The 14,349-nt window shown below is 46.3% G+C and overlaps 1 long non-coding RNA gene across 1 annotated transcript; it reads right to left on the bottom strand.

Annotated features, from left to right (window-relative positions):
* Positions 1-799: 799 nt before the first annotated feature.
* Positions 800-7,121, bottom strand: LOC131275122 (uncharacterized). Its single transcript, XR_011646983.1, has 4 exons — positions 7,046-7,121; positions 6,442-6,526; positions 1,507-4,428; positions 800-1,335 (listed from the first exon to the last, which is right to left on the bottom strand). It is a non-coding gene; the product is annotated as an uncharacterized lncRNA (long non-coding RNA).
* Positions 7,122-14,349: the final 7,228 nt, after the last annotated feature.

A 14,349-nucleotide genomic window follows, 5' to 3' on the forward strand; every position in this document is an offset into this window, starting at 1 on the left:
CGCCCTCACGTGCTGTACCCTGGGGCCTGCTGACTGCCAGCACGTGCGTGGAAGGACCCGTGGGGTGATTTATGAGCTTCATTACACTGTTTCAGACAAGCCTGAGGGGCTAATGAGAGGTGTCACTCTGCACTTCACACGCTCCCTGGCGTCTCCTCGCGGGCAGGAACACACACAATTAAAACTATGTGGTCTGTCTGCAGAGGGGTGGGTCCCAGCAGAAAGCACCGGAGGCCACATCAGAGAGGAGTAACCTGCTCTCAGTGACGTTTCTGAGAGACGCAAGCCACACGTCTTGTGCACCCACCTTTAAAATCAAGAACCTGAAACTGAAAACCTACTGAAGAAATCCCAGCAAACGGTGAAAAGCGTCTTCAGTTCCCTCTTACAGAGTTAAAGGGGAAGAAGACCAGCGCCAGCTGCAGAGCAGGGGGCCTTGCTGGGAGGCAGTGCTGGGCACCAGGGCAGGGGGCTGGCCTGACGGCTGACGCTGCAGAGGAGGCACGCCCCTCTCGGGATAGCAGCCGGGTGGTTCCCTTCAGCAGAGCCCAGGCTCTCACCCCATAGCCCGCGCTGCCTGGGACGCTGTCCCTGCCCATCTCTGGGCTGCTCAGCGGATGCCGTTTCTGGATGTCGCGGTGCCCTCTGCTCCCGGAGTGGTGCTTGACGTCAGGGCTCACTTTGGGCTGGCTGGTCTGCCCTGGACTGTAGGGTCTCAGCGCAGTTCTTCTGCTGAGGCTCTAGAGGGGCAGTGTTTCCATTTGCTAGGCTGCAGAAATGCAATGTACCAGAAATGGGGTCTTTTACAATGGGGATTTATTAACTTGCAAGCTTACAGTTCTAGGGCTGTGAAAATGTCCAGACCAAGGCATCATCAGGGGAAGCTTTCTCCCTGAAGACCGGCTGCTGGCGATCCTGGACTCCTCTGTCCCATGGCAAGGCACATGCTGGCATCTCCTGGGCTCTCCCTTTTCTTCCAGGATTCCTTGCTTTCAGCTGCCAGCTTCACTGGTTTTCTCCCAGCTCCTGTGACTTTCTTTTCCCAGGTTCCCTTGATTTCAGCTTTTGCTCTTTTAGCCTTCTCTCTATCTCTGTATATTCGTCCATTTAAAAAAACTCCAGAAAGAGGATCCAGACCCACGCTGGGCCATGCCTCACTGCGGTCACCTCATCGGAAGGTCCTGTCCACGGTAGGACCACACCCGCGAATGGACTGGCTGTAAGAACATGATCCAGCTTCGAGCCCTGTGTGCTCACCTCTCCAACTGTGCGCTCTCCCAGGGCTGGGCAGGGTGGTAAGCCTTACCCCAGGCTTTTATCATCTGCTCCTCTTTCCTGAAAAAAGGCAAAATTATATGGACAGAAAGCACATCAGTGATTGCAAGGGATTAAGCAAAAGGGGGTCACTACAAAGGGGCCACCCAGGGAAGTTTTAGGGTGATGGAACTACTCTGTGTTGTGCTTCGCTGGTGGGCACATGGTTCTGTGCATTTTGTCAAAACTCACCAAGAGGGAACTTCGTGTAAGCGAAACAACAGCAGCCTGGGTTGAGGGGAATTCCAGGCTGGAGTGTAGTGGTGAAAAAAGATCTAACTTCATTCAGATGTATGGACGACCTTGGCAAAGGGTGGACCAAACAACTGACCTTAATAACGTTGAAAAACAGTGTTTTCACTGAATACTGTAAGGTTAAAGAAAAAACAACTGTACAAAAGTATTGAACTCTGGTTGGGGAATTGTTTCCAACAGTGGTACAGGTTAGCAATTCTGAAACAATTTTACATGGACACCAAAGTTGAACAAGTAAGTAAATAAATTATAGAAGCTGGTAGCCAGGTTTCTTGAGTGTGGTGCTTGGTTCTAACCAGATATATCAGTATGAACTCATGTTTACATAGCACATATACAGATAGATAAATTTACTTGCACATCATCAGGACACATTTCCCAGCTCTGTCTGCTGAGAAGAAATGGATGAATCCTGCGCTAGAGCAGAGAAAATACAAGATGAGCTTGGAGCAGCTTATAGTTCCAGAAAGTAAGTAAGGGCTCAAAAACACTTTTAAAGGAAGCGAGCATTTCAAAAGGACACAGGAGCCAAAAGGAAAGACCTCCCAATGGCCACATCTGGAACAATTTAAGTAAAAAATAAATAATACTGGTATTTTTGGATTATAACCCAAAAAATAAAATATATACATATGAGTTCATGCTGATTTAAAGAAATGATTGAATAAATAAAAATTGGGGGGACAAATCTTCCTTACAGATTAATTTCCAAATAATGTAGAAGGAATGAGGAAAATAGAAATTAGCATCAGAACACCATGGCAATAACTGCTGCAGGCAGAACCCACAGATGAATGCTAAATTATAAGGGGGAACAAGACATTTGCATAGTCTCAGAGCATCCCCCACCAACTATTCATGATTAACGTGTCCAAGGTTCTTGGATGCTCCTCCCTGTAGGTGTGGGCTGGGCTTAGTGACGTTTCTAGTGAAAGAAAAAGAGTAGTGTTATTATGGACGCAACTGGCAGACCCCGCGTTAACCAGGTGGTCAAGGTTAGCCAGAGGGAAGTCATGCAGATACTACGTAACCTCTGGTATGATGTGATGAGACGGCAACTTCACTCCTGTGTTGTTCATCCCAACGTCTGTTAACCACACTGTAATCATGAGAAAACATCTGGCAAACCCAAACTGAGGGGCATTCTACAAAATACCTGGCTACTCTTCAAAGGTGTCAAAGGTTGAAAAACAAAGACTGAGAAACACTCATATTGAATGAGACCGAGAAGGCAACGTGGGTCATATGCTTTAGCTAATATTATTGTGCCCATGTTAATTGTTTGGTTTCTATGAACATATTGTGGCTATGTAAGATGTTAGCATTAAGGGAAGCTGGGTGAAGGGTATTTGTAATTTGCTGTACTATCTGTATAACTCTTCTGGAAATATAATCTTATTTTAAAATAAAGCATTTTTAATATGAAAATATGCATAATATGCTACAATGTTAAATTAACTACAACAGCAAAATTGAGAATGATGAACAGAGAATAGAACCATTGAAATACGTGTGTGTGTGTAAATACTATGAAACTTTTTGTAGAGATTGGGGTATGTGACATGGGGATGGCAGGTCTGAATTCTCTCAGGTGAGCTGCAAGTCTGGAACTCCTGTGAAGCTTTTCATAAATTCTCAGGTGAAGCTGGTTGGCTGAAGGAGAGAAGAAATTCTTCCTTTTTGGCTTCTGAAATCATCAGTTCTCCCTCTAAGGCCTCCAACGTACTGGATGAGATGTCTTTCATTGCTGAAGGTCATCTCTTTTGTTGGTTGTAGACACAATCAGCCATAGATTCAATCAACTGAGTAATGGTTTAAATCCACCAAATACCCTCACGGTAACCATCAGGCCAGTGCTTGCCTTTCTGAACAACCGGACACACCACAACCTAACCAGGTTGACATGTGAACTTCACCACCACAAGCTGCAAATACAGACGACACTGTTAACAAAGGCTCTTTTCTGAAAATGGCAGAAAAATCCAGTGTGGTTGTGCGTATGAGTATGAATGAGATTGTGTACATGTTGGTGTGTGGGTGTGAATTTGTGTATATGTGTGTGTATATGAGTGTGTTTTAATGTGTACATGATTTGGCCGTGTGTGTGTATAGGATGTGGGTGTGTATAGGATTTGGCCATGTGTGCATGTGTGTATATGGTTTTGGTGTGCCTATGTGTATTTATAGGGTTTGGCTGTGCCTGTGTGTGTATGATTTGGGTATGTACATGTGTGATTGTACAGGATTTAGCATGTGTGTATTTTTTGGGTGTGTATATAGGATTTTTGGGTGAGTATATAGGGTTTGGCCGTGTGCGTGTGTGTATGTGATTTGGGTGTCCCGGTGGTCTACACTGACCGATCGCTTGCCACAGGTGTTAGACTTGCCCACCTGTGCTCAATTTTCACTAAAATCTGCTCTGAACAAAGGTTTTGAAAATGTCCTCACTCCTCATCTGACAAAGCTGGTCCCCTCTACCCCGGGGTGGACGCTGTCTTGTTTGGCTGTCCGTGTTGGTTCCCACTGACCGCCTGGCGAGAGCTACTGGCAGGCATGCATTCTGGAAAGTTCACCCACCTTGGCTGTCCTGCTCAGCTGCAGCCCTGTAGATACAAATATACAAACCTTTCCCAAGAGCCCACCCTGAGAGCCCTGATTTCAAGGTGTGGGCTCTTTCCTGCTTGTGGGCAGATTAGGGGCCTCTGCCACCTTGTCACATCCAGGTGACCGGGGGCCTCAAGATCAGGTGTTCGTGATTCGCCCTGCTTTGCTCACAGTGGCTCCTAACGACGGCATCCACATTCTCTTTTCTTCGTGGGGTGGACCAGGGACACAGTTCCACAAGTCCTTGTTTCCATCCTGCAGGTGGGGAGATCGAGATCTGGCCTCAGTTTGAATTTTCCCAGCCCATGGGACCCAACCCTGCGCGTTCCTAAAACTCAGCACCCCAAGTGTGCAAAGCCTTTGATGACTGCTGCCTACAGACATCGCCCACAGAGGTCCTCGGGGCATGGTTCTTGTGGATGTCTTGCAGGTGTCTGTCCTTGGGGCCATTTCCGAGGCCCATCCGTGGGTTTGTGGCCCTCTCCAGGGCACACCCTGTGAGAGCCCAGAGCCACGGGCACGAAGGGGCCCCAGCTCCGAGACCGCTGAGCAGACCAGGCGCAGAGTCCACAGCAAGGCCTCTGGTCGGAGCTCCTCCCTGCCGCAGCGCCCTCAGCAAACGCTGCTCTGGCGACCTCGCGCAGCCCCCCCAACAAGCAATGAAATGGGTTCAGAGAGGACCCAGCAGGCGACGCCTGTGCAGCGGCTCAAGCCGGGGGGCCGCTGGCCGCCGGCTCCCCTGGCGCCTCCGCCTGTGTGTGCCTCTGTGTCTTGGCCCCCGATGCCCATGGCCCTGGCCTGCCTCTTTCCCGGCCTTGGTTTCCTCTTTTCCTGAGGCCCAGTGCCCGCGCTCTCCCTGGCCGCCACTTTCCTCCTCTGCGGCATCTCGCTCTCCCCTGCCCGCCCTCAGAACGCCCAGCCTTGGTACCACTCTCTCCATCTTCACTGGCCACAGCACAAAGCAGCAACAGTCACCCTGTGTCACTTTTATGACCAAGTGCTTATTTTTTAGAGACAAGTAGAATCTTTTCCCCTTTTCTTAAAAGAGACAGCCAAACAAAATCGATTTGCTTTTCATGGGCTTGTGCTTGGTGGAGCCGAGAGGAAGGGGCTCCTGCCCAAGGCGACCCGCCCAGAGGCAGGCCTCTGAAACCCCTGGGGGCCACGCCTGGAGCCGCCCTGCCTCAGGGAGGCCGGACGGCCCTTCCCCTGACGCCAGGGCGGGACTGGGGCCGTCTTTCCAGCTTGTCCTGCTGGGGCGGTGCCCCAGGGAGGAGCTGCCAGAAACCCCAGGCCTGGCCTCAGAAGGGGCCTCCTCGCCCCGCGCTCTGGGGGCAGGTGGGGGCAGGAGCTCGGGCAGCGGCTCCAGCCCTTCAGACCCCCACCTCGAGCTCCCTCCTGGGCTCCTTCACCTCCTCCGCCGGGTCTGCTGCTTCCAGCCCTCCTCGGGGGCTCTGGGTGGTCTCTTACCCTGGCCCCAACATGGGCCTGCACCGAGGACCCCCCAGTGCCCAGCAGAGCCCCTGCCCTATTCCTGCTGCTCCGGCAGCTGAGATGCTCAAGGACACCCGAGGGCCCTCACGCCACAACCTTCCCTGAAGCCTGCTGGCCGCTCAGGCCAGAAGCAGCGTCACACTTTGCTCCTCTCTCCCGCAGACCACGGCCCCCGCTGGCGTACCTGGTGGCCCCACCTTCAAAACCCACTCCAGGTCCTCCGCTCCCCGACCCTCGCCAACTCGCCCGTTTTCCTGCCTGCCTGTCATGCTCCATCAGCAGCCAAAGGACTGTTTTAAAGTCGGTCAGGTCACGGCACGCTCCTTTCATCTCATTTGGGATAAAATCCAAAGTCCTCATCAGACCCAGGAGGCCCGCCCAGGGTCCCTGCCGGCCCTCGTCCGACCTGCCCGACCTGGAGCCTGTGCGCGTAAGCTTGGCTGCCTCCGCGGGCATCGTGTTTTCTTGCCTGGAGCCTCCATGGATGACATGAGTCACGGATGAGTCGTGAGTGCCCAGCAGCTGCGCGTGGGGGCACTGCCTGCCCGCCGTGTCCGGGCTGGAGGACCAGTGCCCTGCTCTGCCCGCCCCCTCCCTCCCTTTCCTGAGCCCACCCCCACCCCTGCTCAAGGGACAGGCCGAGCCCTCAGCCCCCCTCCTCCGCTCAGCAGTGTGAGTCCCCGAGCTGCTTCCCACGGGAGCCACAGCTCCGTGCAAGGGGCCCCTCACTGCCTGCCCAAGTCCCTTTCCTTCCCTCACGGCCTTGTCTTGTACCTCCTGGGAAAGCTCTTTTAACCTTCCATGCGCAGGCAAGGAGGCCCTCTGCCTGAGGACAGCTGCAGTGCGGCTGTGACTGCGTCTGTGTTGGGAGGAGTAAGAGCATAAGGGCGCTGCCCTCGCCTTACGCAGATGGGGGCTGGGGCTGGGAGGGTCTGGGAGATGAGGCACCAGCTCAGCGTCGATCCCGTGCCCCGGGAGCCTCTTCCAAAGGGCGGGGGCTCTTCCCTGATGCCCGTGGCCGGGGGCGCTTGGTAAAGGGCAGGAGCTAGGCCCTGTCTGCTTGGAAGACAGAAGCCCTAGTGAGGCCGCGGGCAGTGCCCCCGCCCTCCCCAGCCTGCTCTGGCCAGCAGTCAGGGACAGTGTCCGAGGAGTCCCAGGCAAAGTCCAGGGCTGCGATGCCAGGCGGTGTTTCTGCCAGCCCGGGAGCCCGCGGGTGACAGGCTGGCACGTCCTTAATTTCCAGGGGGTGCTTTGGGGTTCCTGTTCCAAGATCCCGGAGCCCAGGAGCCGGCGGCGCTGCAGTGCAGGCGGTGCAGCCCGTGCTCCAAGACAAGGAAGGGGCTTTGCTCTGCGTGTGCCAGCTCCCCGGCGTCCTTACAGCGGAGGCTCGGAGTCCGTCCCACCGCGTGGTGGAAGCTGCGTTCAGCTCTGGCCTCAGCAATCTTGCCAAAGCCGGGCACCGTGACCCAAAGCCTGACAAAGCCTGGAGAAACAGACCAACGCAAACCAGTGAAAAATGAGAACGAAGAGCTTTTGCCGCAGGGTGAGGGCGGGGCGTGGCGAGGCCCTTGACGCTGCTGCCCCCTCGAGGCCACCTCGAGGGAAAGGACCAGAAGCCAGTCCTTGCCCTTCAGCCTCAGCTGACGTTTCTTGGGGTAGAGCAACAAATCAGCTTAAACGTGGGAAAAATTTTTCTCCCCATAAAATGCACACACCCAATTTTGGGAGAAAATTTTAGACCTAGGGGACATCAGCATTCTGCTCGCCTAGGCCAAACACTGCCCAGGGGCCTGGCGCGGGTCGTCAGCAGAAGGCCTTCCCAACCAGGCCCCTGGAATTCTTACCTGCTCAGAAAGTTACAAAGCTGCCTCAGGTTAGTAATACATCGGGAATCCAGGAACAGATCCCTGATTATATATATTTTAAAAGATACTAGAGACCAGAGGAGGCATTTCACATCTGCAGGGAAAGGGCAGATGAGTTGATAAATGGAATTAGGATAGCTGGTTTCCTTGTTCAGCATCTGTGCTGGAACAGGTCGCCCCAAGGCTTAGTGGCTTTGGGGTGATTGGCTCATGATGCTGTGGTCAGCACTTTGGGCAAAACAGGTGAGGCGGTACTTTGTGGGGCTCACTGTGTGTCAGGCAGTTGTCTGGGGGGCAGTGACAATGTGACCATGTTTCTCCAGCCTCTGGCAGGCTGACCCTGGCATCTTCACATGGCAGCTGACTTCCAAGGCCAGGCAGGGAGATCAGCCTCTAGGGCAAAAACACTTCCCAAGTCTCTGCACGTGGCGTATGTGTTAATATCCCATGGCCAAAGAGTCAGTGACTGGACAGGTGAATGCCATCTCCCTTCCCTCCCTTCTTCCCTCCTTCCTTCCTTTTTAAAAAGATACATAGATCACAAAAAATGTTACATTAAAAAATATGAGGTTCCCATATACCACCCCCCATCAACAACCTCTTTCATCAATGTGGCACATTCATTGCATTTGTTGAATACATTTTGGAGCACTGCTGCACTGCATGGATTATAGTTTACATTGTAATTTACACTCTCCCCCAGTCCATTGGCCATGTGCCAACTGGGCCCTGAGCCTCAGCAGAGTTGCAGCTCCTACTCTCCAGTTCGTTGGACTTAACCAGGTCAGCTAACAGGGAGGTGAGGATGATCAACCACCACAACAAGGAATCAAGAGTGCCTACAATTCCAAGCAGGAGAATCGCATCCATCCATCATGTGGGATGTAAGCCCCCTCTCGATTTAGAGGTGGAGTGAATGTCATCTCTTGAGGAGAGAGCAAAGGGGGTTGAGAGCAATTTGTGGGCATTAATTTTTTTGCAATCTATCACACTTAGAATTTTGAGGAAAGAATTAACTGAAGAACTTGCCTAAAAAGACATTTACTAAAATGAACTCCAATTGGAGTAAAATTTAAATATAAATATGAAACTGTGACAGTATTCAGGGACACTAATTGGTGAATATTTCGATGCTCTTAGAGGAGTAAAGGCCCAGAGCAGTATGGTATTAAAGTCAGAAACCATACAGAAAAAAGACGGTTGACTTGCATTCATAAGAATTAAAACTGTTCATCAAAAACATCAGAAGCAAAATTAAAAGTTGAAATGTAACCTGGAAAATTACATTTGCAACATATATGTCAGAAAACAAAAAGATCTAATATCCTTATATATCTATTTTTTCATTTAAAAACAATTTATTGAAGGAAGCGCACGTGGCTCAACCGATAGAGGTTCCACCTACCATATGGGAGGACCTGGGTTTGATCACTAGGGCCTGCTGGTGAAAAAGAAGAAGAGAAAGTGTGTCCATGCAGCGAGCCAGTGCCCATGCAAGTGCCTGTGTGGTGAGTTAGTGTGCCGCACAAGTGAGTCATGCAGCAAGATGATGACACATCAGAAGAGAGATAAGGGGAGAGTCAAGGTGAAGCACAGCAGAAACCAGGAACTGAGGTGGTGCAATTGACAGGAAAGCTCTCTCCCCATCAGCGGTCTCCAGGATCAAATTCTGGTGAATCCTATAGGAGAGATAATGAGAAGAGAAAACAACACAGACAGCAAAAGCAGCAGGGCAGGAGGAAGGGAAGAGGGGGAAATTAAATGAATAAATAAATCTTTAAAAATAAACACAATTTATTGAAGTATATAATTCATACATGAACATAAACCATAAGTGTATAGTAAAACCTGTGAACTTAGAAAACAGACATGTATAACATCACACAGGGCTCCCATACATCACCTACCACCAACCCCTTGCATTTTTGGGAAACGTTTGTAACAAATTATGAAAGAATTATGTCAAAGTATTACTACTAACTATAATCCATATCTTACATTTGGTGTATTTTGCCCCAACCCACCCTATTTTTTTGTTCATAAACCATAAAATTTATCTAAAATGAACAATCAGTGGCATTTGGTATAATCACCGAGTTGTGCATTCATCACTTCAGTCAATATTAGAGCATTTTCATTGCTCAAAATACAACAACAAAAAACAACCCACTATGATACCATATGTTAGCACTACTAATTACAAATCCTATGATGTGCTGTCACCATTTCTGTTCATTTTAAAACATTTACAAATAACTTTCTACCAATTATGCACAGAGTAAACCTCAGCTTTCCATTCTCTAACCACATTCTTTTCTCTGGTGACTATATTCTAGCTATTAACTCCATGAGTTTGCTCAATATATTTAGTTCATAATAGCGAAGTCATACAATATTTGTCCTTTTGTACCTGGCTTGCTTCACTCAACGTAATGTCCTCCAGGTTCATCCATGTTGCCATATACTTCACGACTTCATTTCTTCTTCTTTTTAAAAAAGATTTATTATTTATTTCTCTTCCCTCCCCGCCCCCCCCCCCCCCCAGTTGTCTGCTCTCTGTGTCCATTTGCTGTGTGTTCTTCTGTGACCGCTTTTGTCCTTATCAGCGGTCCCGGGAATCTGTGTTTCTTTTTGTTGTGTCATCTTGCTGCGTCAGCTCTCCGTGTGTGTGGCACCATTCTTGGGCAGGCTGCACTTTCTTTTGCACTGGTCGGCTCTCCTTATGGGGTGCACTCCTTGTGATTGGGGCTCCCCTATTGGGGGGGGCATCCCTGTGTGGCAGGGCACTCCTTGCGTGCATCAGCACTGCTCATGGGCCAGCTCCACATGGGTCAAGGAGGCCCGGGATTTGAACCTTGGTCCTCCCATGTGGTAGACAGATGCCCTATCCATTGGGCCAAGTCCGTTTCCCTTCATTTCTTCTTATAGCTGCATAATATTCATTTGTGTGAATATATCACAGTTTATCCAATCATCAGTTTATGGGTTGTTTCCATCTTTTGGCAATTGTGAATAATTGCTGTGAATATCAATGTGCAGATGACCGTTCGTATCACTGCTCTCAGTTCTTCTGGGTATATACCTAGTAGTGGTATAGCTGGGTCACATGGTAGCTCTATATCTAACTTCCTTAGGAAGGGCAAAACAGACTTCCACAGTGGCCGTATCATTCTACATTCCCACCAACATGAATAAGTATTCCTATCTTTCCACATCCTCGCCAACACCTGTGGTTTTCTGTTTCAATAGTGGTCATTCTAGTAAGTGTGGGATGATAACTCACTATAGCTTTGATTGAGATTTCCCTAATAGCCAGTGATGCTGAGCATTATTTTCATGTGTTTTTCACCATTTATATTTCTTCTTTAGAATATTGTCTCTTCAGGTCTTTTGGCTATTTTAATTGGGTCATTTGTCTTTTAATTGTTGAGCTGTAGGAACTCTTTCATGGATATTAGATCCTTGTCAGATATGTGATTTCCAAATGTTTTACCCCATTAAGTAGACTGCCTTCTTACCCTCTTCACAAAGTCCTTTGAGGTGTAAAAGTGTTTAATTTTGAGGAGGTCCCATTTATCTGTTTTTTCTTTTGTTCCTCATGCATTGGGTGTAGGGTTTAAGAGACCCTCATCTACTACAAGTTCTTGTAGATATTTCCCTATGTTATCTTCTAGGGGTTTCATGATCCTGACTTTTATATTTGGGTCTGTAATCCATTTTGAGTTGATTCTTGTATAAGGAGTGAGATAGGGGTCCTCTTTCATTCTTTTGGTTATGGATATCCAGTTTTCCCGGCACCATTTATTGAAGAAACTATTCTGTCCCAGAAAAGTGGACTTGGTAGCCTTATTGAAAATCAGTTGACCATAGAGGTGCGGTTCTATTTCTGAACTTCAGTTCAATTCCATTGACCACTGTGTCTATCTTTATGCCAATACTATGCTGTTTTGAGCACTATAGCTTTATAATACAATTCAAGGTCAGGGAACATCTGACTTTGCTCTACTTTTAAAGGATGCTTTTGGCTATTTGGGACACATTTCCTTTCTAAATAAATTTGGTAATTGACTTTTCTATTTCTGTAAAGTAGGCTGTTGGAATTTGATTGGTATTGCATTGACTCTACAAATGAATTTGTGTAGAATTGACATCTTCGTGATGTTTAATCTTCCAGTATATGAATGTGGAGTGTCCTTCCATTTGTTTAGGTCTCCTTTGATTTCTGTTAGCAGTGTTTTGTAGTTTTTTGTAGTTTTTGTAGTTTTACATTCTTGGTTAAATTTATTCCTAGATATTTAATTCTTTTAGATGCTGTTGCAAATGGATTTTTTTCTTGATTCTCTCCTCAGCTTGCTCATTATTAGTGTATAGAAACGCTATTGATTTTTGCATGTTAATCTTGTATCCTCCCACTTCATTGAACTCATTTATTAGCTCTAACAGCTTGGTTGTACATATTTGAGGATTTTCTAAATACAGGATCATGTCATCTGTGAATAGTGAAGGTTTTACTTCCACTTTTTCAATTTCAATGCCTTATATATTTTTTCTCACCTAATTGTTCTAACTAGAACTTCTATGTTGAATAACAGTGGGCGTCCTTGTCTTGCTCCTGATCTTAAAGGGAAACTTTCAACCTCTTTCTATTGAGTATGATGTTGGCTGTGGGATTTTGATATATGCCCTTTATTATGTTGCAAAACTTTCCTCCCATACTTATCTTTTGAAGCATTTTGATCAAGAAAGGATGCTGGATTTTGTCAAATGCATTTTCTACATCAATCAAGATGATCATTTGTTTTTTTCCTTCAATTTTAAAAATGTGGTTTATTATAATAATTGATTTTCTTATATTGAGCCACCTTTGCATACCATGACTAAAACCCAATTGATTGTGTATAATTGTTTTTATATGCTGTTGAATTCTATTTGTGAGTATCTTGTTGAGAATTTTTGCATCTATGTTCAAGAGAGATTGGTCTGTAATTTTCTTTTCTTGTAGTATCTTTATCTAGCTTTGGTATTAGGGTGATGTTAGTTTCATAAAATGTGATGGGTAATTTTCCCTCTTCATTTTTTTGGAAGAGTTTAAATGCTTGGTAGAATTCATCTGTAAAGCCATCTGGTCCTGGACATTTCTTTGTTGGGAAGTTTTTGGTGACTGATTCAATCTCTTTAAATGTGATTGGTTTGTTGAGCTCTTGTACTTCTTATAGAGTCAATATAAGTTGTTTGTGCATTCTTAGGAATTGGTCCATTTCATCTAGGTTGTCTAATTTGTTGGCATATGGTTTCTCATAATATCCTCTTATGATCCTTTTTTTCCCCTGTGGGGTTAGTCATAATGTCCTCCTTTTGAGTATTGATTTTCTTTATTTGCATTTTCTTTCTCTTTTTCCTGTTTGTCTTGCTAAGGGTTTGCCAATTTTATTGATTTTCTCAAAGAACTAGCTTTTGCTTTTGCTGAGTTTCTCTATTGTTTTTTTTTTGTTCTCTATTTTATTTTTGCTCTAATCTTTGTTGTTTCTTTTTCTTTTCTTTTCTTTTCATTTTCTTTTTTTTTTTTTTTTTTTGCTTGCTTTGGGATTGGTTTGCTGTTATTTTTCTAGTTTCTCCAGTTGTTCAGTTAGTTTATTTTAGCTCTTTCTTTTTTAATGTAAACATTTAGGGCTATGCATTTTCCTCTTAGCACTGCCTTTGCTCTATCCCATAAGTTTTGATATGTTGTGTTCTTGTTTTCGTTCGTCTGAAGGTATCTACAAATTTCTCTTGCAATTTCTTATTTGACCCACTGATTGTTTAAGAGTGTTGTTTTGCCTCCATATATTTGCAATTCTCCCCCTTTCCCACCTATTATTGATTTCCAGCCTTATTTCATTATGATCAGAGAAGATGCTTTGTATCATTTCAATCTTCTTTAATTTATTAAGAGCTGTGTTGTGGTCCAACATGTGGCCTATCCTGGAGAAGGATCTATGAGCACTTGAGAAGAATGTATAACCTGCTGATCTGGGGTAGAATAGTCTGCATATGTCTGTCAGGTGCATCTCTTTTACCATATTGTTCAACATTAATCTTCTGTCTAGTAGTTCCATATTAATCTTCTGTCTAGTAGTTCCAGCTATTGATATGAGTGGCATGTTGAAGTCTCCAACTGTTATTGTAGAGATGTCTATTTCTCCTTTCAATTTTGCCAGAGTTGGCCTCATATATTTTGGGGCACCCTAGTTAGGTGCATAAATATTTATGACAGTCTTCCTGGTGGATTGTCCCTTTTATTAATATATAACGGCCTTCTGCATTGCTTATAATTTTTTTTTGCATTTAAAGTCTATTTTGTTTGACACCAGTATAACTACTCCTGCTCTTTTTTGGTTACTATGTGCATGAAATATCTTTTTCCAACCTTTTACTTTCAGTCTATTTGCATCCTTGGGTCTATACGAATGGCTAAAAAACACATAAAAATGCTCAAAATCGCTAGCTATTAGGGAAATGCAAATCAAAACTACAATGAGATACCATCTTAATGCCCATAAGACTGGCAGCTATCAAAAAAACAGAAGACTACAAGTGCTGGAGAGCATGTGGAAGAATGGGAACACTCATCCACTGCTGGTGGGAATGCAGAAGGATCCAGCTATTCTGGAGGACAGGTTCGCGGTTTCTCAAAAAGTTAGCTATTGATTTGCCATAAGACCCAGCAATTCCACTGCTGGGTATATACCCAGAAGAACTGCAAATAAGGACACAAACTGATATATGTCCATCAATGTTCATAGTAGCATTATTCGCTATTGCCAAAAGTGGAATCAAC

This window comes from Dasypus novemcinctus, chromosome 21, assembly GCF_030445035.2.
Source record: "Dasypus novemcinctus isolate mDasNov1 chromosome 21, mDasNov1.1.hap2, whole genome shotgun sequence".
In the NCBI taxonomy this organism is placed as follows: Eukaryota; Metazoa; Chordata; class Mammalia; order Cingulata; family Dasypodidae; genus Dasypus; species Dasypus novemcinctus.